The following is a 9,776-nucleotide window of genomic DNA, read 5'->3' as shown; positions in this document are numbered from 1 at the left end:
AGGCAAATGTTACACTTCATAAAAAAAGCTTTATCAGAGGAGAGAAACAACAATATTGCGATGCCGTTACTGGTGAGATTGGACGGTTCTTGAAATCAATAAGGGTATGGTATGCTTTTCGGGTAGATGAAACGTTGATCAATTATGTTGCTGCGTGTTTGTCCTTCATCGATTCACAATACCGAAGTTACCCACAGAGTTGCTCCTCTATGAAAACCAGTGTAGATAAGCACAGTACCGTCATCCCAAAGGGTCGGATCTTGATGAGTTCAACATTGCAATTAGCGAGCAACCGTGTTCGTTCAAGCAAACTACATAAAGGTAGACTCGAACGAGGTTTTGTAACAATGGCCGCTCTCGCTGACTGAAAAGGCGGGATTTATACCGGCGTATAGAGAATAACCAGAGGTGAGTCTGCATACCTTTGAAAGTGATTGCCAAAAAGTGGATCCACGACACAATGAAAGAGAAAGAGAAATGGATTCATTTGAGCTGATCCGAGTTCGTTAGTTATGGGTATCATCCTGGGCCTTCCGTTGGATGAGTGCCAATTTGTTGGGTATACGTTATTCGAAATCATGTGTGCTTGAATAACTATACTAATAATTCCAGCCAGAATTGCTGGCCAAATCTTGATTCGCCATTTTCCCTTAGCACAATAGGGAAACCCCATCACCACTGTCCTGTGTCACCTCTGACCTAAATCTGTCAGTATGTAGTGGTGTTCGGTTTACACCAGGGGGTTCGTTCATGGCAGCATTGTCAAGAGGGTTCCAACCCGATGGGCGGAAAACACAAACAAAATGGACTGAACCGAACTGAACTGAACAGCACTGCACTGCACTGAACTGAACTGAACTGAACTGAATTTGATTGAACTGAACTGAACTGCACCGCACTACACTGCACTGCACTGAACTGAACTGAACTGAACTGAATTTGATTGAACTGAACTGAACTGCACCGCACTATACTGCACTGCACTGAACTGAACTGAACTGAACTGAATCGAACTGAACTGAACTCAGGCAGCGTCATCCAGCTGCTCTAAATCTTGGTATATCCATATGCCCGTTGCCAGGAATTGGAGGTCTTTTTCCTTAACACTTAGGATTGTTTAAAATTCCCATTAAACTGAATCACTTTGCACCCTCCAGTTTTCGCCCTGGTGATAACGGGTGATAACGAAAAATAACGTACCAGTGACGTGTGTACCATATTTGCCCCGAAACTTCATTTGCTGGACGTTTAACGAAGAGCATTTTTGAGACTGAGGCTCGCCCTACATGACGCTAAGGGTGTATGGATTGGCTAGTAGTGAATGCATATTTCTGCACACACTTGTTTCCATGTATCACGAGGTTAACTTGCCTTCTGAATTGTGAAACAGTGCGTCCGGAATTGATCAAATACTGCCTTGAAAAACGTGATCCCCTCCCTCCTGGACAAGCCCTTTAGCGTTGGCTTATGGTAGGTTGTCACATCAATGACGATGTCGCGAAACGCTTCCTTGACGATATGCCAAGCTGAAAGAAGCGAGAGGAGTAGTTGTGGAGCTTGTAGATCGCATATCTAAAGGAACTAAGTTTTATTTTTGGGTGGCCTTAAGAATCGGCCGCTAAAACATTGGACTGATGACCGATTACTTTCTTGAAAGTATCCTCAAATCCATTCATCGTTCTTTCAGTTAGGTTTTTGAGAACAATCGGATAAGAAAAATGAAAATACCAACCTGAAGTGCACGGCGGAATATTCCGCAAGCTGTTTACTGTTCTTCCTTGGCTGCGGCCACCATCAAGCGTCGAATCTTTGAGAACAAATGCGCCTGGGAAAAAGGTTTTCTATCTGCCGCTTTTGGCTGGAACCGGCAACACAATTGAGCCGCGTCGACTGTTAACTGGAGATCTGCCAATGCTGACTGACAGACTTGTCTTCCTAGACTACTCTCTTTTAGGAGAGGAACTACATGAAGCCACTCGGTTTCCCGGGTTACGCAAGTTGTCGCGGGAATCCTGGCCCCTGTAGATCATTTTGGGGTAAGTAGAACATCACTAAACTTTTCATGAATTTCGCTGAATATTTGAAATAGAGCCTTAACGATCATGTGCATTTGCATGCCATGAACTCATTCAAGCAATATCATTGATGAAACAACCTCTTCGTTGCAGAATTAGGTACCACCTTTAGTGAGACAGGTGATAATCCATGCTCTCTCAGAGGCATAAAATGAAATCCACGAAAATTCCCAATGCTATTCACACTTGTCTGTTAGACTGTTTATTGTTCGCCATTTCCTCGATTATTACAGCTCATAATAGATAAAACCATCAGATGTTTCACCAGATTGATCCATGTTCCACTTGTTTTTACGTGTTTCTGTAGATTCTCCACTATCTACATATTTTCTGACTGTCTTGCTGTATATATATATATATATATGTTTGGATATCTTTATGTTTATTTATGTTATTCTATCAGAGAAACTGATAATCATCTAAACTTTCAAGGCGGTATCTTCCGAACGAAACTACGTGAACTGCGCTCATGAAAGGCCCAAGACACGGGGTGATACATAGTTCAGATCTGTGGACCAGTCGCTCTCGTTCTTAGTGTCCAGTGGTTGCAGCCTCCCCGGTACCTGAATGTAGCAGCCTGCCAAAACTACCCGTCCGTCTGAAAAAAACGGGATAAAGCTAACTACACTATGTCCCTTAGTACACTAGTGGCAACGCCATTATGGGATATAAAATAGAGGATCGCCGATTGCAGAAAAGGATAGTCGCCAGTAAAACTCTACATCCACAAAGGTGCCAGTACCGTCCATTCGTTTGAATGAGTTAACCATAACAAAAATTGCTTTTTGTGGCCATTGTAACGCCAATGCTTGACTAACTAGTAAACCTTCAGTGAGTTTCCTCTAGTGATCGTAACCGATGTGTCGCAGTGCGAACGAAGAACCAATCGACTACGAAGACATTCACCAAGCATTTGCTATCGCTCAAGTTTGTCTGGACCATTATCCTCACACATCAAGTCATTTCAAAGCTGTGAGATTGTTCTTCGTAAACAAGACCCTGCACACTCGCGGAAAAAGGAATGGTGCGTTTCTACCCCCTGGATGAGGTCCACATCTTCCTGGTAGTGTAGGGACCAGGTCTGGGCACACCATCCTGGGTACTGTGTTAAGAAACTTCAAAAACATTGGGCAACATTCAACTATGCTTCCAAACCGTCAAACATTCCAGTTTAGGGAACATTTCCGCGGTTTGCTTCGCCGCAGTTTCACAATGGACAGCCACTTCAGGATCTCTGCCGAAAAGTATTTCTGGGTCTTTTGTTGAATTGTTTTATTTCAGTAGCCCAGGTCTAACCGGACATTACAACGATATGACCTGAAACGAGTCGACTAGCTGCATTGTGTCTGTTTCTAACTGAATGATTTCAACATTCGAATCGCTCTCACGGCAAGGTGGAATGTCTTTTAGCGCGGTGATCTACTGAGTCACTAACAGTGTTACCGTGATTTGTCCGCGAAAAGCCAGCGGGTAAAATTTAGATTAAAACCGTGCAATCGCCATGTTATACACTTAGTTACGTGTATTTTGTTTGTGACAAAATGATATGACTCCCATCTGAGCTGCGTCAGTGTACAGACGAACAAAGTTTTGCATGCGAACTCTACCGTATGTACTCGACCCATTTCCAGGCGTATAAAAGACACCACTTTAGGAGAGGAAATTTGATTGGCTGAGACATTTTTGCCAAAGCAGGAGAGACGCGTGAACCCGCGTGAAACCACGCTGGAGACTCCAGTTATTCCATATGATCCTAGGATCCCGAGGATATATAGTGGAGTCATCTACTACTGTGGTCAAGTTAACGAAAACGTGTCACGGGCTTTATACATTTGAAATAAACCACATTGTGAGGGTTCTCGAATAAAAATTGTTGGTCCCAGCAAATCTTATGTCCATCGCAAAATGTTTTAATTGAGCCATTCCTAAAAATAAGGAGTCTGCGTCGATATCCACTAGGATTGTGGTAAGCGTTTCTGTCACTCAGCCCGTTGCTACAATCGATTTTTAAACAATGCATTAGTATTAGACTGTCACTGCAATGTTGAATGGACACTTGATTCCTTGAACACTTACTGGCGTAAGAAATAACTTTAAATCAGAATAAGGAACATTGCGCTGAACACACAATGCTACTGCTCCATCACTCCGCTGCACTGGTAGATGATGATGACCTTGGAATTTTCCAACTGGGAGAATTCTCATCGCCTAAAATAAAAAATAAACTGACAACTATCATTGTATTATCAACTCAGAAATGGTGTTCTTCTATACAATGAAGAATCGGCTCCCTTGCGACCGTAGTTCTACACACATTTTGTGACTAACTACTTCACCGTGCTTCATCATGTGTTTATGCCTCGTCCTCTTCTTCACATCCTATTATTGTTGCTTAAGTGTGGGCTTTTTCAGGTCCTCGTGCGCGTGGGCGAGATATAATGACAAAGAGGGGTTATGTAAAGCAGACAAGTGAAACCATCACTGGAGATAAGACAACCGAAAATTGGAAGGACACATTTTACTAGTAAATCAACGAGAACACCACTGTTCCGAGACACCATGCACATACGACCTAGAAAGAGGAACTGACACTCTAGGACAGACATCATCATAATCATCAACATCGTCATCGTTATTATCATTGTCATCACCGTCATCATTTCCAGCATCCGCGTTGACCACCTACGCTTCCCTGCGTGCATTCAAAGTTCATTTGAAGTCCTATTTAAGAGAAAATAATCAGAGTTGATAGGAAAGTGACCTAGTGCATGCATACCACGATTATTCCGATGCTTCTGCAGCCACAAGTACTCATTTAGGCAGCCTGACTCAAAAATAACAACAAGCAAGTCATGAGCATCGATTCAACGGTATAATTCGCGGCGAATTTAACCAGTCACAGTGAAAATTAGGAATACTACATCTTAGAGGGCGAGCTACATCGTTTGCGCCCGGAAGCCCGGACTTTCGATAGAATCTTTCATACCTCTCTGCAAAGTCAGGGGTTATCTTGATCGGGAGTGTAGTGAGAAAGTTTGAACATCCAACTAGTGGTTTCTTAATTTTGGGACCACCGGGCGGTCGTGGTTGCTAAACTCACATAAATCTTGTTCATGCCTCAAAACGAAATTGGTGGTGGCGGTGTTGGTGACGGTTGTGGTGAGTAGTCATTTCTGAACCGAAATGTTTATGAAAGTTTTATAACCAGGCCCAGAAAAGTGCCGTACAATTGAAGAAAATTATTGGCGAGTAGGTTGAAATCCAAAGGAAAAACTTTGCCCAGCTCGAGCTAAAATAAACTAAAGAGGACACATCCCATTTTGGTACACCACATGTTCCATATGTATTCAGATGTTAAATTTTGGAATTAGTGGACAGGTTACCGTTGGCAGAATCACCAAAGACTATGTTGCCGAGTAAGGCACATACTTCGAAATAATTATTACCTGAATGATAGCTGAACATGCGCAAGCATCGATGTGCAAAACTGGGGGATGTTGAGTAGCATACATATTCCCGTGCGTAAACAAGGGGTTTTATCAGAAGCTGAGAAGCGAAACTGTGGGCCATTTGTGTTCACAGATGTCAATAGTATTAAATGAGTCCCGGGGACACCTGCCCTCACCGTCACTCAAAGATTTATGCTTGATAAGAAAGTATGGCTAATCATTAAGTACACATAATGCTATTGCTCCATCATTCCGGTGCATTGGTAGACGATAATGACCTTGGAAGTTTCCAGCTGGGAAACCTCTCATCGCCTAAAATAAAAAAATAAACTGACAACTACCATTGCAATATTAACACAGGTATGGTGTTGTTCCATAAAATGAAGAATGGGCTCCCCTGCGACCATAGTTCCACACACATTTTGTGACTCACTACTTCACCGTGTTTCATCACGTGACTATGCCTCGTCCTCTACATCACCTCCTTTTATTGTTGTTCCTGTGTACGCTTTTTCAGGTCCTTGTGTGCGTGCGTGGGATATAATGACAAAGAGTTGCCATGTGAAGCAGACTAGTTAAACCATCACTGGAGATGAGACAATCGAAGTATGGAACAACCCATACTACTAGTAAATCAAAGAGAACCCCGCTGTTCCGAGACACCATGCACATACGACCTAGACAGAGGAACTGACACTCTAGGACAGACATCATCATAATCATCAACATCGTCATCGTTATTATCATTGTCATCACCGTCATCATTTCCAGCATCCGCGTTGACCACCTACGCTTCCCTGCGTGCATTCAAAGTTCATTTGTTGTCCTTTTCAAAAGAAAATAACCAGAGTGAATGGGAAAATGATCCAATGCTTGCATACCACGATTATTCCGATGCTTCTGCAGCCACAAGTACTCGCTTAGGCAGCCTGACTCAAAAATGACATCAAGAAAACCATGAGCATCGATTCACAGGTATAGTTTACAGCGAATTTAACCAGTCACAGTGGAAATTAAGAAGACTCCATCTTATAGGGCGAGGTATATCGTTTGCGCCCGGACTTTCGATAGAATCTTTCATACCTCTCTGCAAAGTCAGGGGTTATCTTGATCGGGAGTGTAGTGAGAAAGTTTGAACATCCAACTAGTGGTTTCTTAATTTTGGGACCACCGGGCGGTCGTGGTTGCTAAACTCACATAAATCTTGTTCATGCCTCAAAACGAAATTGGTGGTGGCGGTGTTGGTGACGGTTGTGGTGAGTAGTCATTTCTGAACCGAAATGTTTATGAAAGTTTTATAACCAGGCCCAGAAAAGTGCCGTACAATTGAAGAAAATTATTGGCGAGTAGGTTGAAATCCAAAGGAAAAACTTTGCCCAGCTCGAGGCAAGCTAAAATAAACTAAAGATGACACATCCCATTTTGGCATACCACATGTTCTACCTGTATCCAGAGGTTAAATTTTGGAATTGGTGGACAAGTTACCGTTGGCAGAATCAGCAAAATCTATGTTGCCGAGTAAGCCACATACTGCGAAATAATTATTACCTGAATGATAGCTGAACATGCGCAAGCATCGATGTGCAAAACTGGGGGGTGTTGAGTAGCATACATATTCCCGTGCGTAAACAAGGGGTTTTATCAGAAGCTGAGAAGCGAAACTGTGGGCCATTTGTGTTCACAGATGTCAATAGTATTAAATGAGTCCCGGGGACACCTGCCCTCACCGTCACTCAAAGATTTATGCTTGATAAGAAAGTATGGCTAATCATTAAGTAATAGAAAATATGGTGGTTCAGAGGATCAAGAAGAATACAACTGGCTGCTGAACACCACCAGACTACCCATTCAAAACTGACGAGCTTATCTGCAACCGTTTCGATAAAACTCACGTATTCTGAAAAAGTAATCCAGGCGTACGAGAATTCGTTTGCTAGACAAAGTTTTGTTTGCTTATCCTTACGAAAGTAGACCAGCTGTTTTCATCTTCGTTGGCTGAAGCTGTCACAGAGAGTGCAGTTTTGGGGGCTTCAGACAGCTGAACGAATAGGTCAATATCAAAAACCTGTGAAATAATAGGGTGAATTATTGATCCGGTGATACTAAATGAAAACCGGAACAAACCCATCACTCAGATAGTGGCTGAAAAAGCTTTGACAGAAATCACAGTTTTGAAAAAGTAATCCAGGCGTACGAGAATTCGTTTGCTAGACAAAGTTTTGTTTGCTTATCCTTACGAAAGTAGACCAGCTGTTTTCATCTTCGTTGGCTGAAGCTGTCACAGAGAGTGCAGTTTTGGGGGCTTCAGACAGCTGAACGAATAGGTCAATATCAAACACCTGTGAAATAATAGGGTGAATTATTGATCCGGTGATACTAAATGAAAACCGGAACAAACCCATCACTCAGATAGTGGCTGAAAAAGCTTTGACAGAAAATCACAGTTTTCACTCTTTTTGCGACGTCACGTTAGGCACAGTCCACGACCTTCCTGAAAACCATATCAATCCTTGAACCGAGATTGGACTGAACTTGCCAAACACACTCATAAAGAGGACATTTAGCTGGATTCCTTTGAGTCGGTTCGTCAAAACTAAATTAGTATCCCAATGTAGTATTTGTCATTTTTAAGGTAAATCCCCTCGTGAAAGAGAACACTGACAAGAACAGTCAAAGGTAGACACGTCACAAGCATTAGTCCTGGTTTTCGTAGGTTGAAGTGTACTTTTTGTAGAAGACTCAAGATCCGTTTGTAATTTACAAAGAAGTTATCGACCTAGTTCTGCGTTTGAAGGGTCATTAATCGACGAACGCTGAATTTTGTGCTATCTCGGACTAAACGATTCTTGAATAGATCCAGGCATCACCAACATACAATGATCAAAAAGTGAACAAGAAGTAGCAGGCATGGAACTTCGTCCAGTTGCATTGGACATTGTGGTATTTTAGCCATATATGGGTGATATTGTGGATGCTATTTCATGGAATCCACACGAGATCCAGCGAATATTTGAATGGCGAACATCACGAAACTTAGACCCGGAGTAGCAAGTCTCCATGTACATTACCAGTTTGTTGTACTTTCTGTTGGAATACATATAGGCGAGGGTATATTTCAACTCCGACGCATAGAACTGTCGCAAGACAAGAAGGAAAATTCTCGTGAGCTCGTGATGGCTCAGCGATCAACGAGTGAATTTACGAACCGGAGGGTCTGGGGTTCAAACCCAAAATCAGCATTTCGACTGCTCCTTTCTAGGCTTTGGCAACTTAGCATGGTGTCGGCCCTCCAGCTTCGTTCAAATGAATAGCTGAACGGCTGAACGATTATTGATTTGTTCGATCAGTTATAATACAAAGTGTGAATGCGTTTTGCTTAGTCCTCCTGAAGTTGCAGCTGAGTACCCTGCTGATAATATTAGAGTGATAGAATTCGCAGTCACAAAATCCGAATATGGAATGTCCAGTCTGGACGACTGAATTTCAGATTACTTCAACTGTCAATTTCGCGGCTGTTTTCAAACATGTATCATATTTCCGAATCCCATCATCCGAGATCGAATAAAATGATTGCATAATAAATATGACTACACTGATCAAAATCACATGAATACTCTCAGTATAAAGGGTTTCCCGTTTGAGTGAATGTTTTTCTTTGATATGAGGAATGGCAGCACAAGTGTTGTTGTACTGCTCGTTGTAGATTGAAATGCCGTCCTGAATGTCAAGCGAATCGATAGAGCAAATCTTAGTCCTTAATCTCCGATTACGAAAATTCAAGAGATCTCCATTGAAGAAATTCAATTGTCATCACACCACCAACAGACTGTGTGTTGTTCAGAAGGGACGTTCCAAGGAGGAACAGGTTTTTTATGTGAGTAGTTGTCACTCGAGGTTGATTGAATAATGAGTGACGTTGTATCCTGATTGCTGTTGGTTGGCAGCCCGTGGCCAAACGATTAAATATTGCATCTACTAATCGCACCGCTGATGATTCCCAACGAGGATGGACCCGTTGTACATTGCTTCCCGGCTCTTCATCACAGACTGTTTTCTCATACAGAAATACCTCATCAACCTACGAACGATTCGAGCTGTCTGTCTGGAGGAATATATTGTTTAGTCAGGAAGAATTCGGCTAACGCTTTTTTCGTAGCATCTACGCCCCATGAGTGACCGTATACAACCATGATTTTTTTATGGTAACCACCCTTGTTGAGCAATCTAAATGAATCAACCGCGAAACAATGTG

Source organism: Opisthorchis viverrini, assembly GCF_000715545.1.
Source record: "Opisthorchis viverrini unplaced genomic scaffold opera_v5_304, whole genome shotgun sequence".
NCBI classification, from domain to species: Eukaryota; Metazoa; Platyhelminthes; class Trematoda; order Opisthorchiida; family Opisthorchiidae; genus Opisthorchis; species Opisthorchis viverrini.
This window is presented reverse-complemented; position numbering follows the sequence as displayed.